Consider the following 12,603-nt stretch of genomic DNA (forward strand, 5'->3'; position numbering starts at 1 on the left):
GCCAGAGGTGGCACACAGAGCCCTCTGCTGGCATGCACGCAGTTGCCACAGATAACAATCCTTCCTCCTGTAGAAAAATTGGATCTTAGAACCTCAAGCAATTTTTATTTCAGCATATAATTTGGGGCAGCTGTCAAATAAGAATTCTTTGTCAATCCATTGAACGTCAGCCAAGGATCTACCTGTAGTTTATGCTTCCCATAATCTGATAATTAGATGTTTACCCATCTTTTAAAAAAAATATTTATTTGTTTAGAAAATTAGATGGCCACCTACTGGTAGTTTACACAAGATAATCTCAGGCAGTTCATAATAATTAAAAATAAACCAACTCAACAGCACCAAAATGGCTTCTATATATTTAAAAAGTTTGAGTATACATTTCCCCCCAACATTTTATTTTATATTGATTCTTATCAAAAGAAAAAAAGTACATCTAGTTTTCATGTATGTCCTTTAAATTTCATTTAAGGCAGAAGTTATTGACCTCCTTCAGTCCAGCACATGTGCAAGAGAACATTGTCTTAGTCTAATATATTTAGCAGAACTTCTAGCATATTATGACCAGGTAAAAGATAGTCAAAATATGTATATATTTTCTCTTTCTTTTACAAACATTTGCTGAAATATCTCTTGATTAAATGTTATAGACTGGAATGATACTTGAAAATTAATAAATCCCAGATGTCTGATACTACCAAACAAATTATGCAAACTACCTTAAAAATACTTGGGCAAATAAAATGCTTTAATCTGGCCTAAAAGGCATTCCAGAGTCAAGATGCTGTCACAGAGCTTCTATGAAGTTTCCCATAGCAAAACAACCCAAGGACTAAGCATTTGAAGAGTCACTTGAGCTTTGAAGATATTGCCATTTTAACTGCATTTTGATAAGAACAATACAGAAGGAAGAAAACCATTTCTTTTTGTATGACCGGTGTACTTTGACCAGCTGAATGGATTTATTGCTTCCCTTCCTTCTTAAGTTTAAATGTGTCCTAGGCTATTTTGATATGCAATTAACTACAGATTAAACACTTGAAAACCACGTTACACCCACATTCTTAATAGCGGCCCCACCTGTTAAAAGTATGTGTGTTTTTTTGGCTAAAAATATTTTCTCCCACTTCCAGTTTCTGTGCTAAGAAATTGCTTCTCTCTGTGTAACAAGTCACAGGACAGCCAAAAAGTTTAATTAGAGTCTTAAAAAGACTTCTAACAGACTAATTAATATGGCTACAAAAAGGTTCACCTTAGTATCTGCATGTAGATTTTTGTTTTGAGAATCCCCACAAGCAAATGTTGAAAGAAAAAAGGATTCTATAGAGAAAATAATTTAGGAGTTGATGCTGAAATAGCTCTATGTCAATACACAATAGATAAAGGCTTCCCCTGTCCAATCATGTCCAACTCTAAGGGCCAGAAGTTACAGAAGTGGTACATATTTATCTATTCATATTTGTATGTTTTTCAACTGGTAGGTAGGTAGGAGCTGGGGCAGGTACCTGGGCTGTCAACTTTCCAGCTGGCAAGCTTAGCATCTAAATCACTGAGCCATCCTGCCCCTCACACTATAGATGGCATGATTATAAATTGATACAAAGATATTGCATTCTGGGGAAGAATTTATTTCTGCTCAGGAACTATGGCCTTTGGTGAAGAAGAAAAGAAAACACTACTAGCTGCTTTCTAAATGACTTGGAAAGTTTTACAGAACATATTGAGATTTAACTTTAAGCTTTTTTTTTCATTTGAAGCATTTTTAAACAATACTTTGTGTTGAAGGCATTTGAACATGTGTTTAGAACAGACAAAAGAAAACTTGAAGAGTCCTTTACGTACTTACTTCATTGAGAAGGACAAAGGGAAAATGAAAGTAGTGACAAGTTAGACTATCACTGAATATCGAAGTGGGACTGAATTGCCCTATTTATGATTGACATCCTAGCTACAATTATCTGAAAGTAGTTCCTCCTGAACTAGCAAATATATAATTTTGTAATAAAATCCCATTGATTGCAATAGGATTTAGCATTTTTCCAGTATTTATTGTGGTTTTTAATTTCCTTGGGGTATCACTGCAACAGCTCTCTGGATGACCTGGTGGCTCTGCTTTGTAGCTTGAATAAACAATGTAATGAAATATATCAGGACAGGACAGTTTCTTATGAGTTAGGGACACAGTCTAAACAATTTTCTTTGACATCTAAACATCCTTTGACTTGCTTGCTCTCCAGTGGCAAAACTGGGCAATTGGCTCCTTCAGAAGACCGCACATTGCATTCCCCTTTACATCAAAATATGGAATAATAGAGGTGGAAAGGGTGTTGTGACCAATGAGTCCAAACTGAGGTATCCAGAGACATGGATGCCTAGCCTTTGCATGAGTATGTCCTTTGAATGAAGCACATCATCTTTCCAGGTAATTGGTTCTGCAGACAAGCTCTGCTTACTCTTACGGGATTTTTCTCCCAATAACATTTTTGTACAGTACTTTTACTAAAGTCATTTTGCTTTGGTCATCCTTCCTCTTTATCTCGCTTCTTTATATGTTTTAACCAGTGCATCTGTGGGATTTGTGTATGTGCCAAAAAAATAAATAAATCAAGAGGATGGCACAGCTATCTGGTTAAGACCCTTTTTCTTTTTAAAAAGTTCCTCCAATGCCCCTTGTCTTGAATTTTAGCATGTAATTCTCGAGGTTATGTCTTTTTTTCCTTCTGATATTTGTATTCTTCTTTCTGATATGGGAAGAATGGGACAAAAATGTGTTAAATAAATACATGCTGTCCAAATACACCTGTACAGTTATAATGTAATGTGGAGGATAGCTATCCGAGTTTGGTCTAGTAGTTAAGGCAGCAGGTTAGAAACTGGAAGACTGTGAGTTCAAGTCCTGTCTTAGCCATGAAAGCCAGCTGGGTGACCTTGGGCCAACACACTTCACAGGGTGTGTTAAGTTCGGGAAGTAATGAGGCTGGAGACCAGGGTAGTGACAACAGCTCTTTAATATAGGGTGAACCCAGCAACAGGCTGGGGGAAAAACCTCTCCTTTTATACAGTTCTGCTGGAGGTCTCGACCAATCAGCAACGTGCTGATTTCCCGCTCAAATATTTAAAGGTACAACACTAATACATAACACTCCTCCCCTCCCAGAAAACACTTGCCTCTATTTACATAAATATTTACATGTTATTTTTCGACGTAGTCACGCAAATAACCTGGGCGTCTCCTAGTCCTTTCTGACCTGCGCGGTTCAGTTCTGGGTGGTGTTTTGAGCTGGTCGGAGGGGCTGTTTTCTCCTCCCAGCACTTTCTCTGGGCCAACGGGCTCCGGATTATTGGCCGACTCTTTTCTTGGCCATCGGGCCTTGGATTACTTTTTCAATTTCCTGCCGCTTTCTTCGAACCTGATGGCGTCGCTGGAACTCTGGGATCTCAGCTAAGTCTTGCGCCTCCCCCGGGTCATTGTTGGCTGTGGAATCAAATTGGTATTGCTCATGATATGTTTCGTTTGGTTCAGTTTGGTCGGTTATTCGTTTCCTTAACTGGTCTATGTGGCGCCCACACCCTGTTGTCGGGTAGCTCTACCACGTATGATTTTGGGCCAGTTACTTTAATTATTTGTCCTGTGAGCCAACTAGGGCCGCCCCATAGTTTCGGCCCACACCGGTCGCCTATGCTCATTTCCTGGTCTTTTCTAGTTTTCCTTGTAACCCTCTGGTGTGTAATGGGATTCAAACGTCCAGTGGGCACCGGAGTTTCCGTCCCATTAGCAATTCGGCTGGGCTTTTCCCGTGGCCGTGCTTGGGGTTCTGTGCTGGATGGCTAGGAAAAGTCTATTTTGTTTGCCAGTCACCTGGCTTTAGCCTGGACAATGCCTCCTTAGCGCTCCGGACGGAACGCTCTGCAAGGCCATTCGACGCAGGGTGGAAAGGCGCAGAGAGGGCATGTCGGATGCCTTCCTCTGCCAGGTATTCTTCAAACTGGGCTGCCGTGAATTGAGGCCCATTGTCGGACACCAGAGTGTCCGCAACCCGTGAGTTGCGAATAGGTGGCGAGGGTTGCGATTACTGCTTCGGCCGTAGTGGATTTCATGAGTATGACCTCCAACCATTTAGAAAATGCATCCACAACTATTAGGAATGTTTGGCCGTGAAAAGGGCCAGCAAAATCAATGTGGATTCTTGACCAGGGCCCTTGGGGCTTTTCCCATTCTCTGACTGGGGCCGTTGGGGGTAGAGGTCTGGACTCTTGGCAAGCCTGACATTTCCCTACCCTCTCAGCAATCTCTGCGTCCATGAGTGGCCACCATACATAGCTTCTGGCTAACCCTTCATCCTTACGATCCCTGGGTGACCCTCGTGGAGGAGGTCCAATACCTTTCCCCTTAACTTTTCAGGAATTATTACACGATCACCCCATAACAGACACCCCCCTTGAGCTGAGAGCTCATCTCGTTTTTTGACAAATTCTTTGAACCTTTCGCCCGGCGCAGCGGGCCACCCTCTCTGTACCCAACCGAGTACAGTCCTTAACACAATGTCCCGGTATGATGCCCGAGCCACTTCCTTAGATGTGACTGGGCCAGAGTCCAATGAGTCAATAAGTAGGATGGGTGTCCCTGGAGTGGGGTCTTCGGTCGCCCCAGGTAGTGGGCATCGGCTTAACGCGTCTGCGTGCCCCACTTCTTTTCCTGGTCGATGTTGCAGCTTGTACGAATAAGCGGCTAAGAATATAGTCCATCGGGTCAATCGCGGCGAAAGTGCCACAGGCGTTGGGCGGTCGCCAGCCAGTATTCCTAGTAGCGGTCTGTGGTCAGTCACGATTTCGAAATTCCGCCCAAATACATACTCGTGGAATTTCTTGACCCCTGACACAATGGCTAGTGCTTCTTTGTCTAACTGGCTGTAGTTCCTCTCTGGGGAGGACATCGTTCTCGAATAGAACGCTATGGGGGCTTCTGTGCCGTTTGGAAGTCTATGGCTGAGTACAGCCCCCACCCCATAAGGGGAGGCGTCGCAAACCAACACTAGGGGTAATGAGTCGTGATATTGGATGAGCAGGCTATCACTTGAGAGCAGGTTCTTTACTGCTTCAAAAGCCCTATTTTCTGACTTTCCCCAAGACCAAACAGTCTTTTTCCCTAAGAGCCTATGCAGCGGTTCCATAGCAGTTGCTTTGTTCTTTAAAAGACCGCGTAAAATTAACCAATCCTAGGAATGCCTGCAGCTCTGCTTTGTTTTTGGGCGCTGGAGCCTTCTAATTGCCTTAACCTTGCTCTCAGTAGGGTGAATTTTCTTGTCTATCCGTAGCCCAAGAAATCGACGGATTCGACCCCGATCTGGCATTTGTTTGTCTTGACTTTTAACCCGCTGTCCGGAAAATGCTCAAGACCTTTCTTAACCGCTCCCCAGTTCCTCCATGTTTTCCCTGAAATTAGGACATCATCAAGTAAGGAATTACCCTGGGAGCCCCTGCAGTAGTCGTTCCATCAGGTTTTGGAACAGCCCTGGTGCCACACTGACCCCAAATTGTAATCGGTGCACTTGAAGGCACCCCTGTGCGCCACAATCGCTTGGGCTTCGGCTGTGCGGGCGTCTACTGGCAGTTGTTGGTAGGCTTGGGCCAAGTCTAACTTTGCAAAGACTTGCCCTTGCCCCAAAGAGTGCAATAAGTGTTGCACCACGGAACCGGGTAAGCGCTTTTCTGTAAGGCTTTGTTAAGCGTCGCCTTGTAGTCAGCGCAAATTCTAATTGACCCGTCCGGTTTTATGGGGTGACGATTGGCGTCTCCCACCTTGCGTGATCGACTGGCACCAAGATCCCTTGATTAATGAGCTTATCCAGCTCCTTATCAATTTTGGTTTTAGGGCAAAGGACTCTCCTCGCCTTAAGCCTAATGGGGCTACCTGGGGTCTAAGTTGAAGGAAATAGGGGTCCCTTTGTACTTGCCCAGGCAGTCCTTGAAGACATCTTCGAACTCGTTAAAGAGAATGTCTTTCAGGTTACAGTCACTTCGGTAGATGCCAGTCACTCCCATGCCCAGGGCACGAAACCAGTCTAGTCCCAACAGACTGGGCAGAGTTCCTTCGACGATCGTGATGGGCAGGGTCTTTTATGTGGACCATACTCGACTCGGACGGAGGTGGTCCTCGAACAGGGATGCGATTTCCCTGGTAGTCGTGCACTCGTAGCCGTTGTGCTTGCAGGTGGCGTTTCGCGACGGACGGCAGCGACCTCGCCAGAGTGTCCCAGGACATGATGGTGATCGCTGATCCCGTGTCTACTTCAAGCCTGCACCGTACTCCCTCTATCTTGGGCTTTGTGAAGATCTTCTTTCCCACTTTGGTTGAGGCGCGGCCTATAATGACAGTCGTTTGGTTAGACTTCGCGCCTTTCTTGTTTGAACCAATCGCGGGCCGCCTTTCCGGTTCCGCGTTCTGATTGGCCGATTTGAATTTTCGGCGGGAAGGTTGGGCCGCTCTGCAGACCTGAGCTAAGTGCCCTTTCTTCCCACACCGCCGCATGTTGCGTCTTTAAACCTGCAGCGTTGGCGCTGGTGCTGCCTCCGCAGCTTCCGCACTCGCCACGGTCCTCAATGTCGCTTTCTCGGTCCGGCAGACCCTTCCTCATCTCGCCTCACCGCCGGATTCGGACTGAATCTCCTCCTGGTGTACTGGCGCTGGCTTTGGCGCCGCCTTGGATTGAAGAGGCTTTGCAGGGTCTCTGCTGCTTTAGTAGACATTTCGTGCTCTGGCTTCGCCCAGAGCGTGGCTAGTGTCAGGTTGCTCTTGGCTAGCAGCCGTCGCCGTGGCGGATGTCCTTGACCTCGGACGAGTTGCTCGAGTAGCACCTCGCCCAGGTCTCGTATCCGCAGTCCTTGGACGCTCTTCTTAACGCGCCATGTAGTCACCGATGGACTCGCCTCCATCTGTCTACGTTCTCAATTCAAACCGCTGCACGTATTTGGACGGCGTCGGCGCGAAATGGTTCTTCAGCAAAGTCTGCAGAGTCGGCCACGATACCGATTGTATCGGCGTTGGCTCTGCCAGGGCTTCCGCAATCTCGATGACCTCCGGCCCACAATGGCTTAAGAAGTAAGCCCGTTTGCGGTTATCAGGGATTCCCTGTAGTTCGTTGGCTTCTAGAAAGCTTTCGAAACGGGTCATATACGTTCCCCATTTCTCCTTGACCGGGTTGTACGGTGCGGGTGGCGTGTTTGCCATTTCCGCGTTTCTGCCCTGAGTTTGCTGGGTTCGGAACTATCGCACTTCAGCTCGGTTCTGGTTCTCCTTAGCCTCGAGATCCCACCTTCGTCGCCAATGTTAAGTTCGGGAAGTAATGAGGCTGGAGACCAGGGTAGTGACAACAGCTCTTTAATATAGGGTGAACCCAGCAACAGGCTGGGGGAAAAACCTCTCCTTTTATACAGTTCTGCTGGAGGTCTCGACCAATCAGCAACGTGCTGATTTCCCGCTCAAATATTTAAAGGTACAACACTAATACATAACAGGGTGGTTGTTGTGGGGAAAATAAGAGAAGGAAGATGTGTTGGATAAGTTTGCCATCTTGAGTTATTTGTAAAACTAATGAAGGATAGCTAGATAATGGAGTTGATCTCCCACCAATGACCAGATTTGCTTTCAAGCCCGGCTTTTTCGATGGTAAAGAACAATTCAAAACTCAACAGAATCTGGAATAATTTATTAACTCTTAGAGGGAGGGAGACAGGTGGTTAAAAAATTGATATATAAATAAATGAATAAATAAAACTTATTTGATTTGACCTTTTTCTCCTCAGTGTAGGATTTAATTCATGCCTGAACTGACTCAGATTTGGATGATACATCATGGCTCAATCATGTAATAAATGAAGGGTGTGAATGTTTATCTGGACTGAGAGCTGTGTTTGGCATGCGAGTGGTGTGCCAGGACTGCACTTAAAAAAATAATGAGGAGAGGCAGGACAAAATTTAAAACTGATTTGATGGGATTCAAAATTCAATGTATTGAGTGTGATTATTGTCCTGCCATTAAACAATTATACTTTGGAGTTTTTGAAGTCTCTGCAGGCTATAGCCAACACTTCTTGTGGTCCTCGGTGGCCTTGGCAACTCAGATATCCTTCTGTCATAGCTGAAGATGCAAAGGTCATTTTTCATGCCAGTGGTGAATGGCAAAAAGAAAGGCCAGGAGAGCTTTTAGAGAAGAGCAAAAGTATCAAGCACCAATATATTTAGCAGGTTGTGAAAAGCAGCTACTTTGATTATTTTTAAGGAGTAAAGGTGATTTAGAATATTGCTACTTCTGTTTATGCCAGTATCATGGAAACATTCTTAGCATTCCACCTATTTAGCTGAACAACTGTGCTTGCAATCAACTCTTTTTCTTTCTCAGAATTACTTGCTATATTTATTTATTCAACTTCTATAGCTGCCCAAGAGACTCTGGGGGGCTTACAATTCTAAAACTATAAAACAGTCAAAACTACTAAAAACAATAAAAAATATCCAAAAGACAAATTCATAGAGCAGCTAAGATAATTACCAACTAATAGTAAAGCCAAGACACCCTTAACATATTCAGAGCCCCAGGTCTGAATACACAGCAAAGTTTTCAAAGAAAGGCTTCAAAGGCTTCCAATCTCCAAGGGGAGAATATTCTACAAAACAGGGTCTACAGGAGAAAAAGCCCATCTTCTAGTTCTCGCCAGTTAACAGGCTTTAGTTGATTGGATTTGTTGGATGCTCAGTCAGCTGGATTGATTTGGACTAGGTAGTGACTCTTGGAAAAAGATGTTTTTTTAGATAGCCTGATCCCAAGCCATGTAGAGCTTTAAAAGAGATAACCAGGACCTTGAGTTGTAAAGTGAGCATACCAGTAGCAGATGCACTCATGTAATAGTGTGCTGCATGTGATGTGTATTTACTATCTGCACCGCCCTGTTCTGCATCAGCTGAAATTTTCAAGTGCTCTTCAAAGTCAGCACCATGTATAGCATGTTGCCGTAATCTAAGTGAAAGGTTACAAGGTGTGGGTGGTGGTGAGCAGGGCTTCCTGGTCCTAAAATACAGCTGGTGCACCACTCAAAAGTGTGCAAAGACTCTCCTAGCCACAGCAGCCAACTGCACTTTGAGCAGGAGCAGCGACTGCCAGTGTATAACAAGACTGCCTGAGATAGTGCCACCCCTTCCAGAACTAGAGAAGGTAGAACTTTATCTCTGTAGGATCCCAATACCCGCAGCACTCAGTCTTGCTTGGGTTGAGTTGGAGCCCATTTTTCCCCATCCAGACTTAAACCACCTCCAGACACTGTGATAGGACATGTATGGCATCTCTCAAAGGGCTTGAACTAGAGATACAAAATTAGGTGTCATCCATATATTGGTGATATCTCACTTCAAGTCAATGGATCACTTCATCCATTGGCCTCATGTACATGTTAAACAGAAGAGGAAAGAGGACCAAACCCTGAGGCATCCCACAAAATAGGCACCGCAGGCTGTATCCCTCCCCACCTCCCTCCATCAACACCAACTGGACCTGAATCCAGAGGAAAGAGGAGAACCACATAAAATTTCTGCCCTTATGTACTTTCAGAGCCAGATTAATGGAACAACATGATTGATGGTAGAGGTCAAGAGGAGCCAGGATGGATGTACTGTCCTGTTCCTGCCATCCTGCTCCTGCCAGGAGTCCTCCACGAGTGTACTCAATGCTGTCTAAATCCCAAACCTTGGCCTGAACCCCAACTAAAAGGGGTCTGATATGTTATGGTATGATAATCATATCATATGACCTGATAAACTGCCTCATTCAAGGTCCTCTTAAACTGCCGTGCAACCAATCTTTCCACAACCTTCCCTAAAAATGGAATATGGGAAACTGAACAAAAGCTATCTAGCCTAGTTGGGTTGAGTGGTAGTCCTTTGAAGAGGGGGTATGCCACTGCCTCTTTAAGAGCCAATAGGAGCTCTCCCTCTTTCAAAAAAGAGTTAACTAACATCCAGACCAAATCATACTTCCCTTCCACAGAGCCACAATAAACCAGGAGGGGGACAAGTCTAACACATACTTGGCTAAACTAGCAGGTGCGAAGACCCTGTCCACTTCACTGGTGGGATTCAAATTTTTTACTACCAGTTCTGTGGGCGTGGCTTGGTGGGCGTGGCTTGGTGGGCGTGGCAGGAAAAGGATACTGTAAAATCTCCAGTTCCACCCCACTCCAGGGGGAAGGATACTGTAAAATCTCCCTTCCCACTAACCTGATTTCCAGCTCTGTGTGCAGGGCAACAAAAGAAGACCCGGCCAATCAGCTGGGACTCATCATCTGGGACTCAGGAGGCGGAGAATAGATGAGGCGGGGCTAGTCAGAGGTGGTATTTGCTAGTTCTCTGAACTACTCATAATTTCCGCTACCGGTTCTCCAGAACCGATCAGAACCAACTGAATACCACCTCTGATCCACTTCCTCAGGTTCAGTTGGCTCAAACTCTTCCTTGGTCACTTTGTAAGACATAGTCCCCATCAGTTCGATCAATTCCTCTGCGGCAATTATCCCTGGCTTTTCAAACATTCCCTAATTACTTTTGCTAAATGTCATATGTACATGGCCTGCTGATATGATTTTTCTTTAAAAAAGGGATGAAGTTAATTTTCAGGTCTTTTCTGCCTTTGTTCCTAACTTCAAAGGGTCAATTTGATTATACTAGCCATAATCCACCTGATCAAACCAGATGGCTTTGCTTTGGTGATTTCAACAAGGCTTGATAAATTTTAAAAATAACCAGACCGACTTGTCTGACTATGATTTGGTGTATGAATAGAAGGCAGTTTCCACCAATATTCTGCTTGGTAGGCATACTTAATTTTGGTTCACGAGTTCTGAAAAAACTTTATGATCCTACTTTCTAAGATTATCTGATTGGATAGTCCCTTGTCTTAGAAAAGAGGAATTAATGGGAATGGGAGGAGAGTATGAACAAAGGAACAAAAGGGCTGTTTTTTCTAAAGATCATTTTCAGAAGATGCCAGATATGGCCCTCTTAAGGTTCCATTTCATTGCAAACTGGCTGTTAGCCATTTGACCTGGTAGCAGAACTTTAGCGGGAAGAAACTGCATCATTTTGCCAAGATTTCTAGGGCATTCCTTATCTGCAGAGCTATGTGAGCTCTGATAAAGATCCCTTGGTTTCTCTGAAACTCTTCTTGCATTCCACTTGATGCTGTTTCGAGTGTTGGCAGAATATTCCTGAAGCCCTGCCAGGAGGTGGTGCCTTGAGAAGGCCACAGAGACTGATTCAAGCCTGTGCCATATTTATTAGCGTGTGAGCTGCTGCATTCGCTGTTGTGTTAGTGTCATTATTATTTATCCGAACAACCAGGTGTTTTTGTTAGAGTTGGTTTTAAAGTTAAAACAAGTCCCCATCTCTGTTCCTCAAAGGTAAGAAAGCACCAAAACTGGAAGGTGAAGAATACATAGAAAATTACCAAGAAAACAAATTTTCTGTCATAAGGGGTCATAAACTCTTTTGAGTAGAATGTCTGAAGCATTTCTAACAAGTGACAGCACAGAGAGAGAGAGAGAGAGAGAGAGACAGAGAGAGACAGACAGGCTGAGAGAGAGAGACAGAGAGATAGACACACAGACACAGACAGAGAGACAGAGAGAGAGAGACAGACACAGAGAGTGAGACACAGAGAGACAGAGAGAGAGAGAGAGAAAGAGAGATAATATATCTATATGTGTCTGTGTGTATGTATAGGAGAGATGATCGATCTGTGTATGATTGACGCACTTGATTGGAAGTTGCTGCAGAACTCTTCAGGGCCTTTGCTGAAATCAACTGTTATGACACTCCTTCTGCAAACTGTTCTTTGTATAGCACAGGGCTATGTAAACCACACGGCATGTCCAAATGTATTTAAAGGAGCCTGAACTTGGTTTGTTTCTGTGTTTTTCCCCCATGGGCTATATTGTTTCTAAATATTTGTTAATAAAACAAACCTTAAGATAACCCTGCCTATGTTGATCTTAGCACACAGCCTCGGTTATTTTAGTTTTATTCAAAGCAACAGCAAAACAGTGGGGACCATGAAACTCCGTATTATAGCTATAATATGCAATTACAACCATTCCAAAAATTGTGCCATGTGAAAGCTTATAAGGGCATGATTTGTTATCCTCCATTATATTTGATGTTCATGTCATCTTTATACAACTATATCAATATACTTGTTAAGATGCTCCTGAGAGACACATCTGACAAGACCCTGATTGCTGTGGGTGTTTTTTTCCTACAGGCTCCATTTCATAAAAGCAGAAAGTGTCTCTTATTAAGATAAATCTGCATGGCAACCAAGACTGTTTCTCTATCCTGCTGCTTCCAGCTACTCCTAAAACCAATTTTAATCATTTTCTGAAATGATTAAACCCCAGCCACCAGGGGTCCTGATTGAACATGATGATTTTATGACTGCCTGTCCATTCATTCTTAACTTGTGGGCTATACAAAAACAGGCAGCCCTCAGACTATAATTTGCTCACCCCTGATCTAAATAATTGGTTAAAAAATTATTTGTTTCTGCATAATTTATTACG

The sequence above is a fragment of the Ahaetulla prasina genome, chromosome 7 (assembly GCF_028640845.1).
Source record: "Ahaetulla prasina isolate Xishuangbanna chromosome 7, ASM2864084v1, whole genome shotgun sequence".
In the NCBI taxonomy this organism is placed as follows: domain Eukaryota; kingdom Metazoa; phylum Chordata; class Lepidosauria; order Squamata; family Colubridae; genus Ahaetulla; species Ahaetulla prasina.